This window comes from Tamandua tetradactyla, chromosome 10, assembly GCF_023851605.1.
Source record: "Tamandua tetradactyla isolate mTamTet1 chromosome 10, mTamTet1.pri, whole genome shotgun sequence".
NCBI lineage: Eukaryota > Metazoa > Chordata > Mammalia > Pilosa > Myrmecophagidae > Tamandua > Tamandua tetradactyla.
The window spans coordinates 102,715,995-102,741,159 of record NC_135336.1 but is presented as its reverse complement, the minus strand read 5'-3'; the positions used below and the strand labels follow the sequence as shown (position 1 = coordinate 102,741,159).

The window sequence follows — 25,165 nt, the reverse complement described above, 5'->3', positions numbered from 1 at the left end:
GGTGGCCCTGTGAGGACAGAGGCAGAGATTGGATTGATGGATCTACAAGCCCAGGAGACACAGGAATTGCTGGCAAGCACCAGAGGGTAGAAGAGGCAGGAAGGATTTTCCCCTGCAGACTTCGGAGGGAGCCTGGCCCCCTGGCACAGTGATCTCAGACTTCTAGACTCCAGACTGTGAGAAAATAAATTTCTGTTGTTTTGAGCCCCCGAGTTTCTGGCACTTTGTTCCAGAAGCCAGAGGAAACTAAGGCACCCCTCTACTCTCCTTCTGCCTCCCCTACCCCCACAAAGTAAATGTGTCCAAAAGGGAAGCACCGATTCCTTGCCACTCTGCAGTGTTCAAGCAGGCATATGTTAAGGATCTATGTGCATCTCAGAACCACACAAGAGGCCACAAATGAAATTCTCCATTTATTCACAGAGCTCTGTGACCACCACATGAAATGGAGATCATGTACGGGCTGCTGGATCCTGCCACGGACTCCACCGTTGAGATCATCCAGGTGACAGCGGGAGGCTGATGGGTCTACAAGCCTGGTCATCAGCCAAATAGCAGAGATGGAGGTGTGGGAGCCCCGGTGGACAGGTAGGAGAAGGCACCCTGGAAAGGTGACCACAGCCCAGGCATCTCAGATTGGGGCTGGGAAGGGACCTTCAACTGGTAGCCCCTTCAGAGGAGCAATCAGGACAGACAGGGCCTGGGCAGGAGCAGGCAGATGCTCCCACCCCACGCCCTGCAGCCCTTGTATTCTTCAGCTGAGGACCATGGATGGGCAAGGCAATTCAGGGTACTCAGGACCCTGCAAAAGAGAAGGCTCAGAAAACAGCCGCCATGTGTGCAGACCTCCACAGCCTTGGCGCCTGGGCTTGCATCACCACCCCTCCCTGCCTTGGCTGACTCCCTGTAGCTCTGGAACCAGGCTTGTGGGAAGGGGTTGGGGGACAGAAAAGGCTTGTCTTCCCACCTCTCCCAGGTTGGGAAGGGTTGTCTCCCAGGGCAAAGAGGTGGAGGGCAGCTTCCCCAAGAAAGAGCCTGGAAGGAAGTGAAGGAGGGGCTGCGGGCACCAGAGCTGAGGGCTGGTGGGGCCTCGGCATACTAGAAGCATCTCGTCTTCCTAAAACTCACCCAAAGGACCCCAAAACGGGGCCTGGCCTTTTATCCAGCCCCAAGGAAGATAAAACCAGCACAACCAGCGATCACGCAAGGGAAGGGAGTTTGAACCCACAGGAAAGCATTCTGAGGAAGACAATCCCTGACAGAGAGGAAAAAACATCAGAACAAGCTTCTTCAGTAGATGCTGACCTAAAGCAGTTGCAATAAAATTTTAATAAACATGAAAAATGTCCTCAGTGAGGTAAAGGAAGATTTTGCAAGCTTAAAGTGGAAAGCTATAAAGAAGAAACATTTGGAGATATTAGATAGGAAATGAAAGTGTTGAAATAAAGACTTGAGAGTTAAATAGTAGGGGTGGGACCAGTGGAACGAATTGGTGACCCAGGAAGCAGGGACAGGAAGGCACAAAGGGATGTGAAGGGCAGAAGAGTGAGATGATAAGGAAAACAAAAGGTCAGAGGGTGGCAGCAGCCTAAAGGAACAGGCAGGAGAAGAAAGTGCAGGTACAAAGTAGAAGAAATAATGATTGAAAATCTCCCCAAATTAAAAAATAAATAAAGATAAATAAATACTCCCACAGGGCTACTAGATATAAGACAGAATACATAAAATCCCGCATCGGAGCAATAATAGCAAGGATATAAAAATTAAGATGGGTAAGATTTTAAATCTTCCAGAAGAACAAATAAATTGCCTACTATTTTAGTTTGTAATCTGCTGGAATGCAATATACCAGAACGGCTTTTAAAAGGGGGAATTTATTAAATTGCAAGTTTACAGTTCTAAGGCTATGAAAATGTCCCAGTTAAAGTAAGCCTATAAAAATGTCCAAATTAAGGCATCCAGGGAATGAGACCTTGGTTCAAGAAGGCTGATGATGTTCAGGGTTTCTTTCTCAGCTGGAAAGACACATGGCGACATCTGCTAGCTAGCTCTCCTCATTTCACAAGGCTTCCCCAGGCGCATTTTCCTTCTGTTCCAAGGGTCTCTGACTCTGTGGTTCTCTGTTGGTTCTGGTGGCTCTAAAGCTTTTTCCAAAATGGTTCCCCCTTAAAGAGCTCCAGTGAGCGATTCCACCTTGAATGGGTGGACATGCATCTCCATGGAAACCATCTAATCAGAGGTTACCACCCACAATTGGGTAGATCACATTTCCATGGAAACAATCAGAAAGATCCTTCTAAGCAATATTGAATGAGGGTTAAAAAATTTTCCCCTCTGGATTTTCTGGGGTACACAACAGATTCAAACTGGCACACCAACCAAACAATGAAAATAAGATTTTCATCAGGCTCCTCCATGACGACAAGGGGATATAAGAAAACAAGGGGGAGGGCCACGGTGGCTCAGCAGGCAAGAATGTTTGCCTGCCATGCCAGAGGACCCAGGTTTGATTCCCGGTGCCTGCCCATGTAAAAAAAAATAAAAATAAAATTAAGAAAACAAGGGGGAAATAGCTTACACATTTTGAAAGGAAAGCATTTTTAACCTAAAATGGTAAAACTAATTAAATTATTGTTTAACAGGAAGAAATAGTAACACCATTTTCATATATATAAGGTTTCAAGGGGGTTATCCCACAGAGCCCTCTTTGAGAAAATTCCTGAGGGATATATTCTGACAAGAAGAAAGTGAGATAGCAGAAAGATATCTCCATACAATGGAGGCAAAAAAAAAAGGTATGGAATTTCGTTTAAAGACATGGTCAAAATTAGCAAGGAGTGAAAAAATGTTAGAACCCTGGTGCATCAGGGCAGGTTCTGTGGAAGCAGCACCTACCACTGGGATTCTCATAGAAGTGGCAGAGCTTCCAGAGAAAGGATTGTGGGGAGCAGGCCAGTGGTAAGGGAAGCTAAGCAAGGTGGTGGCCCCCAAGGTCAAAGTTCAACTCAGCAGCATCCACTCCACAAGCTAAACTGGAAATAAAACCCCAGATGAAAACTGTGTGGAGCTGGTGGAGAGTGCAATAAAGGGGTGGGAGAGAAGAGAAGAGTGAGGGATGCCAGGGCTCTTGTTTCATTCCAGGAAAATACAGATATATTGATGAGCTTTAAACATTGAAAGGAAAAGGTACGCAGAAGTAGGAAGGCTTCAAAAGTTAGGGGGAGCAGATAAAGGAGTCAAATAAGGAGACATAACTCTGATACCAGCTGGAGCAAGGTCTACATGGCCACAAGCCAGTTATCTGGACCCTTGGCCAGGTGCAGCGGGGTCTCCACCCCAGGGAAAGTCAGTTAAGGTGCCACACAAAGCAGGACAGAGGACCCAGTCCCCCACCCTGTGGGGCACCCAGGACTGAGCTGGGTAAACCCCTAGCCCAAGGTCCAGGGCGACCGAGTCACTTCCTGCCCAGAGAGCAGCTAAAGACCTCCCTGGGGAGCATTTGGCAGAAGGATCTGCAAAGGACAAGTCACCAAGAGCACACAAGGGCTACAAAGATGCTCCCCGAGACTTTGCTGTTTTATAACCAGAACCTTAAATGTATTCATGCTTGGAGACTCAGCATTATTCTTCCAGAAACCTCCCCTCAGGAAACAGAGAGGGGCTCCGGTTGATGTGTGGAAAATTATATCATAGCATCTGTATTAGTTTGCAGCTGCCAGAATATGATATACCAGAACTGGAACAGCTTTTAACGAGGGGAATTTAATAAATTACAAGTTTACAGTTTTAAGCCTATAAAAATGTCCAGACTAAGGCATCCAGGGAAAGATCGTTTAATTTAAAGAAAGTCGAAAGGTCAGGAACCCCTCTGTCAGCTGGGAAGTCACGTGGCTGGCATCTGCTGGTCCCTTGCTCCTGGGCTCTGTTGCTTTCAGCCTCTGTTTCTTTGGAGAGTCCTCACTTTGCTTCTCTGGGGTTGGCTTTCATCTCTTGGCTTCCCTTGGCTCTCTCCAGGTTCTGGCTTGCTCAACATTCCATGGCGAAGTCTGCTGGGCTCCAGGCATCTCCAAACATCTGAGTCTCTGTTTTTCACATGTTAGCATCTGTGTCAGCTCTGCTCTGAAGTTTCTGTTGGCTCTGTCATTTGTGTCATTTCTGCTCTCTCCAAAATGTTTTCTCTTTTAAGGGACTTCAGTAAATGAATCAAGACCCACCTGGAATAGGTGGGGTCACATCTCCATCTAATCAAGTTACACCCACAATTAGATGTGTCACATCTTTGTGGAGATAATCTAATCAAAATCTCCAACCTACAGTATTGGATTAGGATTAAAAGAAATGGCTGCTCCCACAAAATTGGATCAGGATGAAAACATGGCTCTTCATATAAATATGAAAACATGTTTATAATATGGAGCCAGCCTCTTTATTGAATAGGAGGCACTTGATCAAACAATTATGGTGAGTCCCACGAGGAGGGAGCTGTGAGGGGCAGGGACCAACGGAGCAGGGAGCAGTGACAGCAAGGAAAAGGTGAGGGGGAGAGGAACAGGGAGGAGAGGATGGGTGGGGCCAGCCTCCCCTCAGGGACTTGGCAGAGGCCCATGGAGGGACCCCCAGCAGGTCATGGCGTCCATTCCCTGGTCAGTGTCCAACAGGCCTCAGCATCGCAGCCCTCTGAGTACCTGAGACAGATTCCGTTCCACTTTCCCATCCATACAATGGAGGCAAAAATAATGTCTTCCATAGAATGCTTGCCTGCCATGCAGGAGACTTGAGTTCAATTGCCAGTCCAAGCACCCAAGATAATAACATCTTCCAGGTGCAGGCCTGCCCCTCGTGCCAAGTGGCCCTATAAAACCTGCACAGAATGCACGGGCCAGCAATTTAAGATCTCTGAAAAGGACATCATGGCAGACAGATAAAGTACCCCCAACATTGGGTGGGCTTGCCGTGTCTTTTCCCACCAGTGTCCACTGGCCTGAACTCGAGCAGCCCCAAAGCCAGAAGGGGTCATCTGCATGGGGAGAGAGACCCAAGATGAGCCTCTAGCTCCGGCTCCCAGAGTGAAGCAGGGAGTGGGGGTCCCCTCATGCTTCCAGGTGGAGGGGACCCTTTTATTTTTCTTTTTTCTCCTCTTCTTTATTCTCTGGCTGTCCCTAAGCAATCCTGTGCTGCTCTGAGACAGCAGTGGCCGGGACACAGGAACTTTAACACTGGTACAATAGGAACCTAACACTGGGTGGGAAGGGGGTTCCCACAGGGGCTCCCCATCCTGGGCAGCCTTAGAGCCATACCCAGGCTTGTGTTTCCAGGGGTCTGGGCTGCTATGCAGGGACCCTGGGAGGTTCTCTGTGGAATTAGTTGGGTTGATGACCAGCAGGTGGTGGTCTCGCTGTGCCTGATTCCTCTTCAGGGTGCTTCCTGCCAGCTGAGCTGTTATAACTGCTTACTTGCTTATTATCTGTCTTCCCCCCCACATGTGAGCCCCTTGGAAACAATGACCGTGTCTACTTGTTGTCCTCTGTGGCCCCACAGCACCCAGCAGGCACTCGGTAAACGTGCGTCCAATGAATGAACATGCATATTGTTGGAATTTTTACATAAGCACTCATTATTTTTCTATTAAAAGTTATTCTAAAATAAGATTTACTATCGAGCTATCAATAATTAATATAATAAAATCAAATATTAAGGGGTCACTGGGCAACAGGCACACTTCTACATTCCAGGCAGCACTAAAAATATAACAGGACTGTGGAGTGGCATGGCAACACGTCATGAGAGGTACAAAGCCTTTCACACTTGTGGTGGGCAGATCTGCTGAATAGGTCTGTGAATATATCTGCTCAATCCACAAAAAGGTCTATTCGAGTCCTAACCCCCGGGACCTGTGCAGGCGACCTTAGCTGGAATCAGGGTCTTTGCAGATGTCATTAAGGTAAGATGAGGTCACATAAGATTGAGGTGGTCCCAAATCCACTGGCTGGAGTCCTCAAGTAGAGAGAGAGACTTGAGGGTGCAGAGACACCTGGCAGAAGGCCATGAGAAAATGACGGAGCAGGGCCTGGGTGCTGGGTGCACAGGCCAAGGGACAGCAACAACTGCTGCAGTTCTGCACAAGTAAAGGCACACCAGAGCCAGAAGGAGGCAAGGAAGACTCCTCCCCTACAGGTTTCAGAGGCAGCAAGCCCTGGCCAGAATCTTGATTTTACACTTCTGGCCTCCAGAACGGTGAAAGTATAGATTTCTGTTGCTTTAAGCCATCCAGTGCGTGGTAGTTTCTTACTGCAGTCCCAGGAAACTCATTCAGTACCTTTTGCTAAGACCCCAACGAAATAACCAAAAAGGGGTGAGAGATTGTGCAAATGCTAAGCATTGTTTTAACCACAGACAGCTAGATGCACCTTGATAACCCAATGATGAGGAATGATGAAGGATCTGACATATAGTACCAAGATGTAAGAACAGTGGTAGCTTTGACAAATAGTCTATGGTAGTGTTTTGTTCTTTTTTTTAATCTCATGCATACTGATTTTGAATATGAAAATCACAGAAGAAGGTAAGGTTATCATCCCCCCCAACGAAGGGTAGTGTGATGAGAGGGGGTCCCTCTGTCAGTTGCTGCAGAACTGGGGGTTCAGCCCAGGTCAATGAGCTCTTCCCACCATCACCCTAAAATGCAGCAGGTAAGAGGACTGTGTGTGCCACTACCTGGAAAACAATGTAGTACTGAAAGGGGAGGCATAAATAAAGCAGGACTCAAGGAGAACTCTTAAACAAATGCTCGAAGAGATTTTGAGGTTAAAGGATTGCTAACCAAGTTGAATGTTTATCCCTTGGTTGATCGAGCCTTAATAAAGTTGGTCAAGTCTACAGGGGCCACCTTTAAAGATCCCAAGCTCTGGGTCCAGAGAGGCACTCTTCCTGGTGCCAAGGTGCCCTGAACGGCCAGCAGTGCTCCTGCATCTCGCCTCCTGGGCTGAACGCATTCTTGCGGACACAAGGTCAGAAGTAACACCGGGTCGTTCTCCCATGGGACTGTCCTCTCCCCGAGCCTGGTGACCGTCTCCCAGGCTGCACTGCTGTACCTGAGGGCTGCAAAGGAACACTGGATGATGGCAACAGTCTGCCCAAGCAGCCAGGGCTCTTTGGAAGTGAGTTGGAGCTGACTCGGTGTCTGGGTGGGGGAAGCAGCCTATGTGATTCACTCACGCCTGGTGCTCCAAAGCATGTCATCTGCAGCATGGATTTCCACGGGAGACTGGGCTCATCAGCTGATCGGAGGAGAAGAGAACTGGGGGTGTGCTGGCAGGATAGGCAGGACCAAGCAATTAGAAAGGATAGGTGCCCTGGCTAGCCCCATTTTAAAGAAGAGGACTCTGAGGCAGGGGCAGTTCTATGTGACCCCCAGGGCTACACGATTCAGAGTGCAAGAGCGTCTCCAAATTCACAGGCCCCAGAGACAACCACTGGCCCCAGCAGTTTCCCCTTTGCTTTGTGGGAAAGGGTGTCTCACCACATGCAGTTATAAGCCACATCGCGTGCAAAAGGCACAAGGGTAAGAGGCCCCCGAGGGCCCGGTGGTCACATGGAGATGACGGTTTGAAGCAGGAGGAGAAGGCGTGCAGCCCTCCCGAGCTCTGCCCCTGGCGGTGGAGGTGAAGAGACAGCCAACCGCAAATATGAAATCTTTCGTGTTTCATTCCAAGGAAACGGAACCAACTTGTTTCCTGAAAATGGAGCACGCAGGGACCGTTCTTAAGAGCTATCAAAATCGGGACATCAGAGAAACATGAGACTTGCCCAAACTTACAGGCAAAAAAAATGTACTACGCTTCCAGGAAGTGCCTGAGGGTCCAACCAGGGTCTCTCCTATCTCAAAGAGTAGGGGGAGGGAGGCTTCTTGCCAGCCTTACGGACCGTGTTCCCAAAAAGCGTCCCCCCAGCACGGCGTCAGGTTTCCAGCTCGCACACACACACGCACATGTGCCCCAGCTGACCTCCTGGGGGGGGGGGGGGCGGGACAAGGCCTGCTTCTGTCTACACAGGGCTGAAAATAGACACACGTCCAGCCTCAGCACGGCCCCCACAGGTCCATTCGCCGCCTGTAAGTCCAAGGCCCAGGAAACTGAAATGCAAGAAATCTGACCCTTCCCCCCTGGAAATCATTAGGACCAAAAAATGTGTGCTAATTTTTCTTCTGTGTGTATGTAGGATATTTTCCCACTTGGTAAAACATCCATAAAGGAAAAGGAAAACATAGTGCTCAGAACCAATGCTTCCATTGTCAAGGGAATGAGGGGGGACAGGAATTCCTTTCTGGGGGCCCCCTGCCCAAGGCAGTATACATAGGTCACCCTAGACACCGTAGGAGGTGGGATTGGGTGGCAGGGGTGGCAGCTCTCTAGAACCTCCCGCAGCCCTTTGGTGGCGGCATAGGGGGGCCACAGAACCAAAGGGAGCCCAGGCAACAAGGGGCCTCTCCTGGGGTTCCCGCAAGACCCCTACCCACCCTCCACGCAAGTAGACATAGCTACAGCTCCATTTCACTGCTGAAATTATTTCCACAGCAGGACAGGGACAAGTAGAGGCTGGGGACAGAGCGAGAGGAAGACTTGCTTTTCCCAGTATAGCTATCCGTGCCTTTTGAATTTTGTACTTGGAAAAAAAATTTATTTTGTCCAATACATAAGCTGTTTTAAGATATTTGCACAACTTTCTAAGCTGTGACAGAGCTGACTCTCGATCAGGAGCATGCCATACACATGTGCGCACACACACACACACACACATGCACTTGTGCACATGCATTTGTCAGGGAAAACTCCTCAGCCAGTGCAGGGCGAGGCTCAGCTGGCAAAGGAGTTAGGAGCAGGGACCCACTGAGCCCCCAGCATAGACGGAGGGGTCGCATACTTAGCCTCCAAGCTTCCATGCCACCTAAGACATACCCTCTTCCCACCTTCCACTCAGCCCCCTCGCCCAGACCACACCGCTGCTCTATTCACCGGGCGGGGGGGAGAAGCTGTAACGTAGGAGGCAGGCCCCACCCCACCTACTTCTGTTAAGACTGGTGGGGTTGGCGCTGCCCATTCAAGGGGCTAGTCATACCCCCCACCCCCACCCCAAACACATGGCTGTGCTTGGCATCCCCTTGGAATTTTGCTACACCAACTATTTTATATGTTGATAGCTCCTCCTATTACAAGCACACACAGACACATATGGATATGTCCATTTAATTTTCTAATTATAAAAGTTAAGCATTTGAAAAGATGCTAAACGCTATTAGTCATCAGAAAATGCAACCCAAAATCAGAAGGGCTGAATGACCAACAGTGAGGGCCGGGGAGAATACAGAGCAATTGGGACTCTGGTGCCCTGTCGGTAGAGGCACAGGGGCCTGTCACCCCGCGGGACCATGTGGCAGCATCTATCAAGCCGAGCAGATGCAGCCCTTTGACTCAGGAAGCCCATTCCCTGATGCGGCCGTCAGCCACGCGAACATGCAGACTCCCCAACCCCACCCCGCTCCTGCCCCAGGGGGGCGCTGGAAAAGCCTGGGCCTGTCCTCTCTCCAACCTTACCCTCTGAGCCTGCGGGTACCAGCCGGGAACAGTCCTGCCTCCTGGGGGACAGCTGGCAAGGTCTGGAGACGTCTTTGATCGTCACTGCTGCGGAAGGGGGCGCTACCAGCCTCTGGTGGGTTGAGCCCAGGCATGTAGCTCAACTTGCTCCATTGCACAGAACAGACCTCCAACCCCGAAGGGATTCCCAGCCCCAAAGGCAACAGAACTGAGGGAGAAACCCTGCTCAAAATGCCCGCTGGGTGTGCAAATTATATTTTTTAATATTTTGATTGTAAACCTTAACAAACAAACATAAAAACATTGTTGACATACAAACATTCCATGCATGGTGGACAATCAGTGGCTCACAATATCATCGCATAGTTGTGCATTCATCACCATGATCATTTTTTTTAACATTTGCATCTCTCTAGCAAAAGAAAGAAAAAAGAAAAAATTCATACATACCATTATGATACCCCTTACTATTCCCTTTCATTGACCAGCAGTATTTCAAACTACTCAATTTATTTTAACCTTTGTTCCCCCATTATTTATTTTTTATCCATATTCTTTACTCATCTGTCTATACCATAGATAAAAGGAGTATCAGACACAAGGTTTTCACAATCACACAAGTCATACTGTAAAAGCCATATCATCATACAATCATCTTCAAGAAACATGGCTACTGGAACACAGCTCTACAGTTGCAGGTACTTCCATCCAACTACTCCAACACACCATAAACTAAAAAGGGATATCTATATAATGCATAAGAATAACCTCCAGGATAACCTCTCAATTCTTTGAAATCTCTCAGCCACTGACACTATTTTGTCTCATTTCTCTCTTCCCCGTTTCAGTCGAGAAGGTTTTCTCAATTCCTTGATGCCGAGTCCCAGCTCATTCCAGGATTTCTGTCCCACATTACCAGGGAGGTTTATACCCTGGGAGTCATGTCCCCACGTAGAGGGGGGAGGGCAGTGAGTTCACTTGCCACATCAGCTTAGAAAGAGAGAGGCCACACCTGAGCAATAAAAGAGGTTCTCTGGGGGTGACTCTTAGGCCTAATTTTAAGTAGGCTTAGCCTATTCTTTGCAGGGATAAGTTTCATAGGGGTGAATCCCAAGATCAAGGGCTCAGCCTATCAATTTGGTTTTCCCCACTGTTTGCAAGAATATCAGAAATTTTCCAGATGGGAAAGTTGAATTTTTCCCCCTATCTCCCCATTCCCCAAGGTGACTTTGCAAATACTTCTTTATTCACTGTTCAGATCACTCTGGGATTTATTGGAGAATCACACTAACCTGGACAAACCAACAAATTCTCATGCCCTATTCAAGATTCCATGTACTTTTGGTGTTCAGTTAAACTGACCATACAAGTTAAATTGGAAATGCACTGCTCAAAATATAAATTTTGCACCAAATAAACATTTCTGCCTTTAGTCTCACATAGAAATTGAAGCTTTAAAATATGAATGGCCATCTATTTTTAACACCCTGCAATACTGACATTCCTTTGTTCTTCCTCATGCAAAAATATTTTTTAATTTTTTAATTTTTTAATTTTAATTTTTTAATTTAATCACCATCATTGTATACTCTACGCATACCTAAATAATGCCCTCTAAGTTTTTATTATCAATTTTTCCTTCTGGTTTCATATGTGGCCCCAGCCCTCATCCCTCTATCATTCTCACATTCAGCATACTTATATTATTTTGCTACAATCAGGTAGTATTGTGCTATCCATTTCTGAGCACAATTACCCAAACTCTACCCTATTTCTATCTCCTGATAACCTGTGTGCAGGTTATAAGAATTTCTTAACTGAAATTCTCCAAGTTCACTCATTAATGTTAATTCATAACAGTGAGACCATACAGTATTTGTCCTTTTGTTTCTGGCTAATTTGGGGTATGCAAATTACTGCTGTTTTTAAAATAAGGGCTATTTTTAGCTTAAAAAGTTAAAATTAAAAATATTAAGGAGAATTCCGTTTTAATGAAAATGCATCTATCGCATAACATGGCATTTAAAAGAACAAAGCTGCATGACCAAAATACCAAGCAATGAGGTCATGTGTTTTACGGGGCTCTATGCTCTGTTTTAATTTCCTTGGCTGCTTTAGCAAATACCATGCTAAAGTTGGCTTAAACAACGGGAAATTAATTGACTCACGGTTCTGAGTTTAGGAAAAAGTCCAAATCAAGGCATCGTCAAGGCCAATGCTTTCTCCCCGAAGCCCGTGGCATCGGGGCTGCTGCTGGCAAACCTTCATCCTTAGCTCGTCGCATGGCAAAGCACAGGGCACGGCTCAGGACCTCGCCCTCCTCTCCCGGGTTCCGTTGACGTCCGCGTCCAGCTGCTCCCTCTACGGCTTTCTCTCTCTCTCTCTCTCTGTCTGAATTTCATTCTGCTTATAAAGGACTCTAGTGATTGGGTTAGGACCCACCCTGATTGGGCTGGGCCACAGCTAAACTGAAGGAGCCTCATCAAAAGGTTCTATTCACCATGGCACCCCCACAGCAATGGGTCAAGTTTAGCAACAGGTTTCTCTGGGGCACCTACAGCTCCAAACCAGGAAATGTCTTCTGACATTTCCCTGATCAGGCTTGGTGAGCAGCACTGCTCACTCACGCTTTGCTCCCTCTTTAGACTTCCGAGCATGACCAATTCCAAATGTTTTTACGTGGAATTATACAAAGAGATAAAAATACATCTCCACTTGCTCTGTTCTCCCCCAAGGGGAATGTCTTGTCTCACACTCCTTTTACCTCGTTCGGGAATTTCGTTATTTTTAACTGTGAGATTGGTAACTAAAACATCAACACACTCTCAACGAACTAGTCTAATCTATAATACTAATTGACAACGGCTGTGAACATTGTTTTGACGCTACATTCTATCCAACACAAGTTTATTAAATCTTTGCTAAATAGGGCCTAGAATTTACTGGATGTCAAAGGAGGGACAAAAGAAGTCAAAGATAAGAGTCCCTACAAATGAGGAATTCTATGTATTCACTTTCTGCCAAAAGCTTTCTAGATTGCTGCTCTCCGTAGCATGGTGGAAGCCCTGAAAGCTCTTTCAATAACTGTTTTATTTATTAATTCAGATTATTCAAACACAATCCAGTGAATTTCAAAGTTTACTATGGCTTTTCTGCTTTTTGAATAATTAAGTTTTATCCTTTAGAAAACAGGAGTTTTACAGGAAAAAAAAAAACTCAACAGCCCAAAGCATATTGGCAGAAGCCAATATAACTCAGCGGAATGATCCCCGCTGGCTGTCTGCAGGGTAATTAGGGAATCGATGTAGGAGGAAATCTCATCTGTTTATAAGTCACATCTTAAATTAAAAAGTAAGACATATACACGATAAACTAAAATTCAAAACAGTTTCAGAAGATATGTGATGAAAACTTTCTTTGCCTCTCATCTGATTTCCCCAGCTCCCTGTTGTCATGGGTTTTTGATGTATTTTTCCAGAAAGTCTTTATTCATACAATATAAACATGTATATTTATTACACATTGAGGTTGTGCTGTAGAGAGGGAGTTCTCCAGATTGCTTTTAAATATGTTTTGTTTATTTTCATATCAGCACTTATAAAATTGCCTCATTCTTTTCAAGGCTCAGGAGTATTCCATTGTATGATGTACCATCACTGATTTAACCAGTCCTTTGCTAAAGGACATCACATTTCTTCCTGCTTTGTCTGTTATTTTAAACGATGCTAGAGTGAAAATTCTTATTTGTGTGTAGCTGTGTATGTATATGTATGTACCTATACACACAAACAAATACATATTTTTTATATAAAAATATAAAAACACATCAGCGCACAGCCATGGGATACATTCCTAGGATAACATTTCTGGCTCAAATGGTAGAATCAATGAAATCACCACCAGATAACTCATTGCATTTTTAAGTGAAAATTCACTGCAATAAACTTGAAACAGTACAGAATGGGATGAAATGAAATACTGAGCAATTACAAAATTTCTTGTAATTGCTACCAGAGAAGTTGCTTTTCTCTTCTCCTTGAATTGAATGTTGTATTTCTATTGGAAATTACTTAGGTTAAGGCTTGCTGCTATAACAAAGATCCAGTGATAATTTAGTGGTTTAAATACTCTAGGTGATGATTGTTTTTCTCCCATATAGCATTCCAAAGTGACTGTCCCAGGACAGCAGGTGCCTCTGCTGCACATGGTCACACCCATAGTAAACTAAAATTTCATTTAGGTGACCAGGTTCCTTCTGTCTCATTTCTCCACCATGCTCTAAGACATTCTCTCATCTGCAATGAGAAAGCTGAGTTACAGGCTGTGTTAGTTACATTCAGTTGTCAACTTGGCCAGGTGAGCATACCTAGTCTTGTTGCTGCAGACATAAGCCAATGGTACGTGAACCTCATCTGTTGCTAATTACATCTGCAGTCGGCTAGGAGGCGTGTCTGCTGCAATGAGTGACTTTGACTTAATTGGCTGGTGCTTAAATGAGAGAGCACAACATAGCACAGCCTAAGCAGCTCGGCATTCCTCATCTCGGCACTAGCAGCTCAGCCTAGGCCTTTGGAGATGCAGAAAGAAGTCACCCCGGGGAAAGTTGTTGGAACCCAGGGGCCTGGAGAGAAGACCAGCAGAGATTATCCTGTGCCTTCCATGTAAGAAAGAACCTCAGTGGAGAGTTAGCTGCCTTTCCTCTGAAGAACTAACAAAATAAATCCCCTTTTATTAAAAGCCAGTCTGTCTCTGGTGTGTTGCAAACTAGAACACAGGCACCTCACATTCTGGCTGGCGTCAGGAGACAGAGCATGTGGGCTCACCACTCTTCAAGTCCCCCAGCTCAGAAGCAACCACAACACTTCTGCCCACATCCTACACATGAGAATTTAGTGAAATGGCCACACTTAACTGCAAAGCAGGGCTGGAAGTTGCACTTTAGATGAACTAGGTATTAGCTATCTATAACTGCCTGACAATATTACCACAACTTTAGGAGTTTAAAGCCATAACATTTCCTTATCTCACAGTTCTTGTGGGTCATGAGACCAGGCACAGCTTGGTGTCGACTAGGGCTGTGTTCTTATCTGAAGCTCAACTGGGGCACTTCCGAGCCCACTTGAGTTGTTGGTGGAATTCCATTCTCCGTAGGCCTGAGGGCTCCTGCTTCTTGCTGGCTGACAATCAGAAGCTGCTCTCAACAATTAGAGACTGCTCTCAGTTCCTTGCCAAGTGGAGTTTCCCACATGTCCACTTGCTTCCTCAAAGCCAGCAAGGAAGAGAGAAACCCCAGCAAGCCAGGTGCTACAGTCTTCTATGTGTGAAGACATTCATGCATATCCTGCTGTCTTTGCCATACTGGTTAGAAGTAAGTCGTAGGGACCCCCCACTCTCAGAGGGAGAAGGCTACGCAATGGCATGAACTTTGGGCAGTAGGGGTCAAAGGGGCTCCCAAGAGTTCTATGGAGGACCCCACCTCCCTACAATTCTATTACAGTGAAAGAAAGAAAGCAGATTTCAGTGGAAAAAAGCTATCAGTCTCCACCACAATATGTTGCAGATATTCTTCTTAGCAGTGGAAAATTGCTGGGTTGAAGCTTCACCTCAGATTTCAATTTGATGGCTGTTATTTTTGTTTTCTTTATAGTATTCTTGACAAGAAGCTTTCAATATGTGTGCAAATTTATCAACATTTTCGTTTACGGCTTCTGAAATTTATGTAGTGATTAGAAAGACCTCCCCCCTCCAATATTATATATAATTCCACATTTTCTCCTAAGATAGTTCATATTACTATGGCGCAACAGCCCATTTTTCAGGACTTTTTCTTCAGAGTAATTTGTTTATACAAACTCTTTTGCGGCTGACTTACTCGAAAAGCTGTTTGTTTACAATTTTACTAATCAGTGCCTTTTTAAAGGGAAGAAGGATTTCAGCCAATTATTTTAACTCTTTAATATATGATTCTTAGTACGGCTCTAAGATAAGCAAAATAAAAATCATGGAAAGCCCTTTTTTGGTGCTAAATCAGCATCAAGCACATGTAGTCAATGGTACAGTTTATTTCAGTTCCTGCAGGCTTTCATTGTACAAGGGCACAACATTTTTTGGTTTCATGTGTTTATGCACAGAGGTCAGCTAAGTGCCGAGTCTCTGATTTACTTCCAGAAAGAAAACAGTGACTATGCCAGCATCTCCTGTTTCTTCAAGTCACCTGCCTCTCACACAGAGGCTATAGCATTGGAAATCCCAAAAGAAATAGAGGAGGGCCTTCTTTCCTGCAACAAATACTCAGTGCACCTCCTCCCCTATGCAAAGCACTTGGTGCAAAGTGGGTAGCTGGTAGCAAAACAATACTTTGAAAAGTTGCCCCCAGCAAAGGAAACCCATATTTTAGTTCGACAGAATCTACATTTGCCATAATATTCCAGTATTCTTCAGATGATGAATGGCATCAAGACCTTCAAATGTGGCTATAGTAGATAGTAAAATGATGGAAAGGAGGGACCACCTCATCAGAAACATTTCTTTGCATCTGCAATACCCAGTACTTGCCAGACCAGAACTGAGGTCCATAAATGCACGTAGAGTAGATAAAAGTTTCTGTTGATAAATCCAGATGCACGAGAAATGGAAGGCTGTCCCTTCCTCCATACTCAGCCTAATTTCTACTACGAGCCCTCGCCTTAACTGCGGCAGAAATGCCACCCGAGTCTCTTCCGCTGTCCCAAGTGGCAGCTGAGTTCTAGGGGACTGGCTGGTTCCTAGGCCCTGGAAGTTGGAAATCCAGCTGGGGTACCCGCATTTCCATCCATCCGTGCTGAGTGCCCCTCATTCCCCATCTCAAGCGCCCCTGGGTCGGGCTTTCCTGCATGCGCCTGCAATGCCCCTCCACACAGCCACCTTTTCTCCACCTCCCCTGGCTCCCCAGGCCACGCGCTGGGCACAGGAGTTCTTTCCAGTTCCCCCGAGAGCTGGGCTTGTGAACATCAAAAACCATGACCTGACTTGGGATTTTTCTTCCTGCTGTCTCATCCCCTCCCCAAGTCAACAAGAGCCTCCGTGAGTGAAAAGTCCAAGGGCAAAACGAAATACCCGGGAAAGGCATCGGTCGATATTTCCAAATGACACCTTACCACTCGGATAGCCAGGCTGGGGGCAGGAGATTGCGACACAAGAAACAAATCGGATTGCCAGCCAATTGTGATGCAGAAAACTCCTTTTTAAAAAGGAAGCGAGGTATTCATAATTGCCAAAAATGGGAGGCAACCAAGCTGTCCTTCAATGAGTGGATGGAACAATAAACTGTGGCGCATCTGTCCAATGGGGTAGTATTCAGTGATTAATAAACTTCAAGCCATGAAAAAGACACAGAGGAAAACTTAAAAGCATGCTGCTAAGTGAAAGAAGCCAGTCTGAAGAGGTCACATACTGTGACAGTCCAACCATGGGACACTCCAGGGAAGAAAAACTACAGAGAGTGATAAAGTCAGCGGTTGCCGGGGTGCGGGGAGGGGAGGTGGAGGTGAGAAGGTGGAGCCCAAGAGGATGTTCGGGACCCTGAAATTATCCTGTATACCACCATGACGGTGGAGAGAAGACATCACGTGTTTGTTTGTCAAAACCCACAGAACTGCGGGCTGCAAAGAGAGCCCCATAATGTAAACTGTGGACTTTAGTTACTGACAATGTATCAATATTGGTTCAACCATTGCAACACACCATCCCACTATTGCAAGAGGTTAATAATAGGCGGAAGTGGTGGAGGTGCCTGAGAGAGGTGTAGAGGAAGTCTCTTCACTTTCTGTGCAATTTTTGTGTAAACCTAAAACTGGTCTAAAAAATGAATTTTATTTAAAAAAACTAATTTGGAAAAAGAAGCAATAAATTGCTCCTTGACACCACAAGGCTAAGAAAACATTGATTTAGATAAATGTGATTAAAGTAGCTTTCAAGAGACACTAACAGCATATTGTTTTAATTACAATATAGGCTTACAGCTTCAATAAAGCTATAAGTACTGATACATTTATACTGATTTCAACCTGGAAGGCTTTTATTTTCTCTCACATGGCAGTGCAGGCGTAAGCTGCCCAGGGTTGGCATGGCTGGCCGGCAGGAAGAAAGTCCATTTCCCCCCATCTCAATGCTACACCATTCCTAGGGGATGACCTCAGCCACATTGTCCAAAAAGGCTGGGTGCCCCAGAGGCTGCAGCCGGCCAGGAGGAAGAGGGAAAAGGGCAGGGGGCGCTCCCTGGGGAGACACATTCAGAAGCTGCCAGAACACTCAGTTGCCCTCCCCTTGGCCACTGAGGCTGGGAGAGGTGGTCCCTGCTGTAGCCTAGAACTGGGGTTACTATTATTATAGATGTGACATATGGATATTAAGATAATTAGGAATCCTTGATACTCATATAATAAATAGCTACTTTTTAAAAAATTTAACCCACCCTTCAAAGACTCTATCACCATCTCCATCAGTTCTCTGAACCAAAAGTAACTCCTTCCCCCTCCAAACCTCACCCCTACCATGCAAATGGCAGTTAACCTTAAATGGCCTTTTCCCCCAAACTTGCCCCTGAACCTCCTCCAGCACCCCCGCCCCCATGACAGCACCTGCCTGCCCTTTCAGGTTCCAGGGGAATGGCTCCCTCTTTCCCCACCAGCTCGGTCCATTTCTTGCCATGAAAATTGCCTCTTTTTACTAAGTTTTGCGGACTACAGACACCTCCCATTATCTACCTAACACCCAATCAACTCATATACACACATACACACACTCACACACCCACAGCTACATGCTCACATGCATACACACACATTCTCACACACACTCACACCCATTCACATGCTCTCACACACATGCATGCATACACAACCCTCACACATACACACATTCATATGCTCACACACACATGCGCACATTCATATGCTCATACACATGCATGCACACATACGTGCTCCAACACACCTATTCACATGCTCACACACATACGCGCATACACAACACATATTCATATGTTCGCATGCACACTCGTGCTCACACATGCATGTACACACTTCACACACACTCACATACATGCGTTCACAAGTTCACATACATACATACATACACATGCATACACACTCATACACTTCTCCGCTACACTTCTCTGCGTTCCTACCCAGCGCCGTGATTGATCTAACCAGTCAGAGCAGTTTCTTGCCTCTTTGTCATTGGTTGTACAGAGGCGGCCTTGACCCAGTTCTGGCCAATGAGGCATGAGTGGGCGTGCCCTGCAGGGACACCCCCCACCCCCCCCACCCCCACCCACCCGGGAAGCCTTTGGCTCGCCTGAACGCAGCGGCCTGCAGTGGCTGGCACTTCGCCCTTTGCGCGTCCCGCCTTTCCCTGCCTTCATCCTGGAAGTGCTTCCCGGAGGTGCAGCTGCCTCTTTGCGGCGCTGAGCAGGAGGCAACTTGCCCGGGACGGTGGGACGGTACGAGTCAAGGGGCGGAACCTCTAAGCATCGTCAGCCCCTCCAGTCTGCGTGATAAATGTCACCGCTCGTCCTTCTTTGTCCAGGCTTCTGTGGTCAGCTGCTGAAACTGGCCACCAAATGCCCTGCCCTTGGGAACAAGCTGCCATCAGCCTTCCTGCTGCTTTTCCTCCACCTCGCTAGGACACCCGGACTGAGAATGTGGAAAAAGCCCCCCAGAGTCCAGGAGCACCCTGCTCCCCAGGCTGGCCTGCAGTGCCCCGGAGGCCCTGGGGGGCTTGGTTCCCTGCGCAGAAGCTGGTTCAGGGGCAGCCGGCAGGAGCACGATCCACAGCGCCTGGGACCCATGTCCCCGGGGTCCAAAGAGGACTCGGGAGTCACTGAGCCCCGAAAGGTGAACTCTTCAGGCCAGCCAGTCGCCCACCACCCAAATCCGCCAGCCCCCACCCATGCTGGCAGCAGCGTGTGTAAAGGGGGCTGCACCAGCAACTCCAGGCAGTTCATAGATACCTCTTTATTTTCCTTAACTTTTTATTTTGGAAATACCTTCAAATTTACAGGACAGTTGTAAAAATAATACAAACCGCATACAGAGAATTCCAACGTTCCCCTCCCCCATACCCAGATCCACCAATTTTATTTAATATTTTGCCTATCTATTTGATAGAATGATATTCGCTGTATCATTCTATCAGTCTGTCGATCCATCAATCCATTTTCCAAAGACTTGAGTGTAGGCTGTACACACCAGGCTCCTTGAACACTTAATACTGTCATGCACATTTCCTAAGAAAGATACTGACTTGTGTAACCGCCTAAAATACAGTTATCAAGTTCAAGCAATTTGGCATTGCCATAGAGCTTGCCATCTATATTCCAATTTTTTCATATGTCCCAATAATGTCCTTTTGAGCTTTTTTCTCTTCTAGGATTAGATCCAGTCCATGATCAGATATTACAGTTAGTTCTCCGTATCTCTTTAGTTGTCTTTTAAAAAAACTTGTGGGGACATATAGTCTAATGACATCGAGTTTGCCATCCCAACCGTCATGCTTGACACTAAGCATGCATCCCCAATATCGAGCTCCTGTTAAAATCTTAAAATGCTTTTCACGGCCCGTTGATTTCAAATCATCTCTCTCTCCTTGGAGATGACATCCTGTCTTCCTGATCATTAGTGCCCAGCTGTCCCAGAGAAGCCTTTGTGGCTTCCGCCCAAAGAAGATGGCTCTAAGCCAAATGAAACCCCCAGAGAGACGCTGCAGCCTGTCACCCAGAAACAGGACAGTCCGAATTGAACGTGGGTTCCTCTTCCCCATACAACCCGCCACATGGGGACCCGCTGCTGATTGGACTCAGTTACTCTGAAGGGAAGTGTCAAGAGGAGAGTGCTGGAAATTCAGTAGACAAAGGATAGTTTATTGTCCCCGGGAGGGGCCTGGAGAGTCACCTATGGAGACCATACCAGGGAAGGAGAAGAGAGGTCCCAGAAACGGGGGCCTCACCCGTGCAGTGGCTGTCAGCCAAACCGGTGCCAGGCTCAAAGACAAGGGGAGGGTCCAGGGCTGGAGAAGGTAAATAAAATGCCTTGCATTCCGACAACTTTTAGGCAAGATACTTTGAAAAGAGACAATGGAGAAATCCACATGGTTTTTCTTAAACATGACAGAACAGGAGCCCATTCGTGTCCTTATTGGTGAGGATAGGACAGGGCCCAGTCGCTGATATGGCCTAAATTTGGAATACCCAAGGGTTGGCATGGAAAAAATCTGACCTCTCGAAGGTCCCTTTAACTGATAACAAGTCTCACGTGGAAGTAAGTGAGGTAACACCTGAAACATTTGAAATAACACAATCTTAAGTTTCTAAATCAATAGACTTTGGGTGGGCCACGGTGGCTCAGCAGCAGAATTCACCTGCCATGCCGGAGACCTGGGTTCGATTCCCGGTACATGCCCATGCAAATCAATCAATCAATCAATCAATAGATTTCCCCACAGATCACATTCTCCTTATAGAACAAAACCTTCTGGATCCAAGTATATTGACATCTCCAGGACGCAACGTGCCAGCACTGCCCTTAAAGGACAGTGTCTTCCTAGGAAAGAATCACTTTTTTATCCTTGGTAATAAGTAGGTAGAGTTGCATAAAAACAGCAAGATAGAAAGGAAAATCTAGGGCAGGCCACGGTGGCTCAGCAGGCAAAGTTTTTGCCTGTCATGCCAGAGACCCAGGTTTGATTCCTGCTGCCTGCCTATGCAAAAAGAAAAAAAATAGGAAATCCCTTAAAACTAGTCGACATACGTGTTAAACGGTCTGATGCATACAATGTTTCTGGTATGTTTTTACTTGCTTAAGTGTCCTCGTAGAAATAAAGAACAACAAAGAGTTATTTGATTGACAAATACAATGGCATTTAGAAGAGAACAAGTTAACAAAGGTCGGAGAATGGAGAAAGGAATTGTTGGGCAATACTGCCCCCTGGTGACAGAAGCTTGCTTAAATTCTCCTGTACGTTAAGCTGGTAGAAGGCAAAGCGCTTGCACATTCTACGGAAAGAGACGACTTGTATATTTTGCCTCCCTCCCCCTTTCAGCACTTGTATTCTTCAAGGAAAAAGACTGTTGCAATACCACTGCAAGAAAATTCATGAGGGCATGGTGAAACTTAAGAAGACGTGAGCCACGGATGAGGTGAAGAAATCCTTTCCTCCGTCCAGCTTCTTGAACTTTCCCCAGGAATAAGTGCACTACTAATGCTACTGGGAGTTAAACGACAATTCCTCCCAGCCCATATAATTTACCTGAATTTTTTGCAGTAACAGGAGACTGCTATTCCAAACATTTCCAGTGGCCTTTAAGACTTTCTGGAAAGAGAGCTTCACACGGGCCGGTTCCTCCCTGTTTATCCCGTGTAAGCATTGCGGCTGCCCCGTTGTGGCTCTTAACCCATCCGATATTTCTCCAGTTCAACAGGAACACACTAAGCGCCTCCTCTAAGCCCGGTGTTGGACCGGATGCTGCAGGCCCTGGCGACTCCGCTCGGCCTCTCGGAAGCCGCCGCAGCAGGAGCTCACTGGAAATGCGGCATCTCATTGGCACCCCGAAATCTGCCTTTTCACAAGATCCTCCTCGTAATTCCGTTAAGTTTGTGACAAACGGCCGTGGCGCTTGTTACGCCACAGCTCACCGGGCCCCACCCAGAGCACCTGAGTCAGTGGACCCCAGCCGGCCCGTCCGGCACAGTCCCAGCTGATGCAGGTGTGCAGGTCGGAGGATGGCGTTTTTCTCAAATTCGCCTGCGGGTTGGCATCATCTGGGGCTTTGCCATAACGCTGCTCTCGGGGTCCAGTACCAGAAACCGTGATTTCAATGGCTTCATGGGTCACTGGGGCCTTGGGAGTTTTCAGAGCTCCCCAGGTGATTGTCATAGGCAGCAGAGTTCAGGACCCAGCAGGAGGAGCTGCATGTTTTTTTGAGCCTTAGAGTCATTCAGACCTGTATACTTTTTTATACTATTTGCGTTTGGTACATACTTGCTGATAATATTTAAACAGTATAGGTAAATTGGCAGGATTGACATTTCATGTTAAGGTACAGAATAGGTGTTGTCAATCAATTTGAAAGTCAGAAGCTTAGAAGAATTGGGATGTTGGTGGAAATTTATAGAATACAAGGCATAGGCGGTCCATCTCATCAACACCTGCCTATTATGTGTGCAAAAAGTAATTCCCATTTAGTTTTTACTTAAAACTAAAAATGGGTTATTTATATTTTTCCAAATTCTAATTTCCGTTCTAGATATTTGACATTTTATAGACATAATCTTAGAGTTGTGTTATTAGTACAGGTGAGATGACATTGTAATACTACCCAAATCAAAACTATTCTATAGTCATAAACTTACCAAGGTTTTACATCATAAATTTATATAAATGTAAAGAAAAAAGATAAATTACATTTTTTAAACATTTAAATACTTGAAATATAAACTCAAATTTATGCTGTAATATGCTTTTCATTTTCTGTCACTGCCAAAAATTACTAAAATAAATTAACTATAAATAAATAAAACATATATATGCATATATATATATATACTTCAGGTAGAAGGAAAACGAGCTTAGGTAGAAGATCTGAAAACACAACAAGGAGTGGAGGACAAAGGAAGTGGTAAATAAGTGGGCAGTTTTCAATGAACATCAGTTCTTTTTAATTTTTACACATAGGTCTACGTATGTGTAAAAGTAAAGTCCTAGTCAATAATATAAATCAGTGGATAGACTGAAAGCTTTCTAAGATCCATGTATTATCCAGGAGGAGAGGAGAGGTTTTAATTAACTTTATACAATAACTTAATTTTGTATGTTGTAATTTCTAAGGTAATCACTAAAAGAATAAAACAGATCATATCATTATAAACAAGAAATTAGGATTTAAGGAATGATTTTGATTACTGAATCCTTATACAGCTATTCCTTTTTTGCTTTCTGGTATATTGGAGTAGACAGGGGGAAATACCTGAAATCTCTGAATTGTAATCCAGCTGCCTTGATCTCTGATCATCATTGTATAGCCTTTATCTTGTGCCCTGTGATTGTAGAAACCTTGTAACTAACCTTTATTTGTACCCATTTTATCCACCATAATCTAGTTGCTCTGATCTTTGATGATTGTACAGCCTTTATCTTACAATCATCACTTTATAATCACTTTATCTTTTATATCTTTTATAATCACTTTATCTTGTGATTATAAAAAACCTTGTGACTAACCTTCATTTGTACCCAGTTATCCAGTTTTTCAACTTCAGAATCTTATAATCACTAAAGACAGCCCCTAATGTTTATTAATGAAGGGTCTTAGGTCAGCCCAGAACTAACCCACCCCAAGTCCAAAGTTATCTTGATAACCCAGACTGGATCCAACCAAAATGGGCCCCCCTGACATATGCAGAAGCTTAGACCTTAAGCTCACCCTCATTATAATTCTAAAACTCAATGCCCATCATCATATTAAGGCCGCCATTTTCTTACTCACGTTCTGTGACTAAGCAGGTAATCAATCTGCGTATGCCCAATAATTAGATCATGTCTAATTACATCATCTGGGGCCTCTGTGCTAAGTATCATAAACCCTGCCCATCTTTTTCTATAATAAAACTATAAGGATTACTGCAGTTCAGGAAGACAGATTTTAGGCCAAAAGGTCATCTGCTGTCCTACTACATGCCTAGTAATAAACTTTCTCTCTCTTTGAAACCCTATGTCTCAGGAATTGGTCATTTGAGTGCATTGGACAAAGAGAATCCATTGCCTTTGTGTCTACTAACATGACTTACAAGCTTGTGAATGGGAAACGTTGGAATGATACAAGACATTCAGTAAATTTATAAAAAAAAAAAAGGCAAAAAATAGAACATTGACCATATAATATAAGATGGTAGAAATAAATCCAATTACATCTATAATTATATTAAATGTAAATGAGCTAAATGCCTCATGTAAAAGGTAAAGATACCATTTTTCAAAAATCCAATTGTATACTGTTCATAAAAAAGCAGGAGAAAGAAATATATTAAGCCAATAAAAATAAAAGAGAGCTGGTGTCATTAAGAACATTAGATAAAATATACTTTTGGTTGAAAAGCATTTTCAGGGGTAGATATGACCACTTTATAATGATTGAAAGTCTAATTCACAAGAAAGATCTAAATATTTAGTTTTCAAACTAAAAACAACCTCAAAACGTATAAAGCAAGAATTGACAGAGCTACAAGAAGAAATTGGCATGATGATCATGGGAAATTTTAACACAATCCCTTAACAGCTAATAGAACAATCAAACAAAACAATTAGTAAAAACTCACAAGGTTAGAATGCCGTGGGTGACTGATTCATCTTAATGGACATATATTGAACACTAGACCCAAGAAAACTTAAGTACACACACAACATTTATTGATACCAACAACATAGTGGACCATAAAGCAAATCACAACAAGTTTCACAGGATGGGGGAAGCATAAAGTATATTGTTAGAAATTTATAGGGCAAAGATGATTTTAAAATCCACATATATTTGGAAATTTTAA

At 45.1% G+C, this 25,165-nt stretch overlaps 1 long non-coding RNA gene across 1 annotated transcript in view; it reads right to left on the bottom strand.

Annotated features, from left to right (window-relative positions):
- The window catches only part of LOC143648723 (uncharacterized), a 49,338-nt gene extending 27,148 nt beyond the window's left edge, over window positions 1-22,190 (bottom strand). The window contains exon 1 of the long non-coding RNA XR_013158746.1: window positions 21,876-22,190. This is a non-coding gene — a long non-coding RNA (uncharacterized LOC143648723). The remainder of the gene's footprint in view (window positions 1-21,875) is intronic.
- Between the last annotated feature and the right edge of the window lie 2,975 nt (window positions 22,191-25,165).